Raw genomic sequence first — 861 nt, forward strand, 5'->3', positions numbered from 1 at the left:
ATTGTAAGCTCTAGATAAAGGTACTGCTAATTTGTCTAAAAAAATAAACTAAAACAAAAATCCTTACTATATCCAATCCAAAATGCTAGCAAAGAAATCAATCAGCTGTTTCTCCATTAGCAATCCTCAGATGTCCAGTAAAATCTATCTGCAGAGAATTTCAAAAAGAGAAGTGATATATTAGCTGAGCAAAATTTTTGCCAATGGCAGATGATGTAATTAAATCAAACTTCAATGTCAGGAATTTTCGGCATTTCAACAATTAAGTTATTTCAAGGTTAGTAAGTATATACAGCCTGATAGCTCTTAAGCCCTTACCAGGTTTATTTCTTGCTAGAATTCAAGATTATCTTGGTAGGAACCTCTTCTGAGCTTTTCTTGCAAATCCAATTGCTTTGGAAGCACTAATTCAGCTTCACTGCCTGATGTTGAGAAGTATCTCTCCAGTAGCATCTGAATGAGTAAATGGAGAAATTTTGATCAAGATTTTAAGCTTCGTTTGGGACAGCTTTTTTATTGATTCTCAAAGCAACTTTAAAATTTTTATACTAGAAAACTGCTTTGAGAAGCAATAAGAAAGCTGTTCCAAACGAAGCTTTAGTCTTAATGGATTTTAAAATGGTTGGATTTACGTTGAAATTAGCACGTTCCATAGCTAAACAATCAATTCTTATATTATACTCATTTTAAAATAAATCCAAGAATATTAAGCTCATTCCCATCTCTTCATCATTTTCCAGAGCCAACGATAAACGAATTTAGAATGAAAAAAAAAACTTACAGAATGTTACATGAATTTACCATCTTTTGCTTACCAAAGCAGAATAGGCATCAATTCGACCTTGGCGAACAGATCTCTTT

At 32.5% G+C, this 861-nt stretch overlaps 1 long non-coding RNA gene across 2 annotated transcripts; it reads right to left on the reverse strand.

Moving 5' to 3' along the window:
* Positions 1-9: 9 nt before the first annotated feature.
* On the reverse strand, positions 10-861 carry LOC110095875. Of its 2 annotated transcripts, none has more exons than XR_002303019.2 (3): positions 816-861; positions 319-453; positions 10-148 (listed from the first exon to the last, which is right to left on the reverse strand). It is a non-coding gene; the product is annotated as an uncharacterized LOC110095875 (long non-coding RNA). The 2 variants fall into 2 exon arrangements; XR_003699780.1 differs by having other exon boundaries at positions 802-861.

This window comes from Dendrobium catenatum, unplaced genomic scaffold (genome assembly GCF_001605985.2).
Source record: "Dendrobium catenatum unplaced genomic scaffold, ASM160598v2 original_scaffold_189797, whole genome shotgun sequence".
Classification (NCBI taxonomy): Eukaryota; Viridiplantae; Streptophyta; class Magnoliopsida; order Asparagales; family Orchidaceae; genus Dendrobium; species Dendrobium catenatum.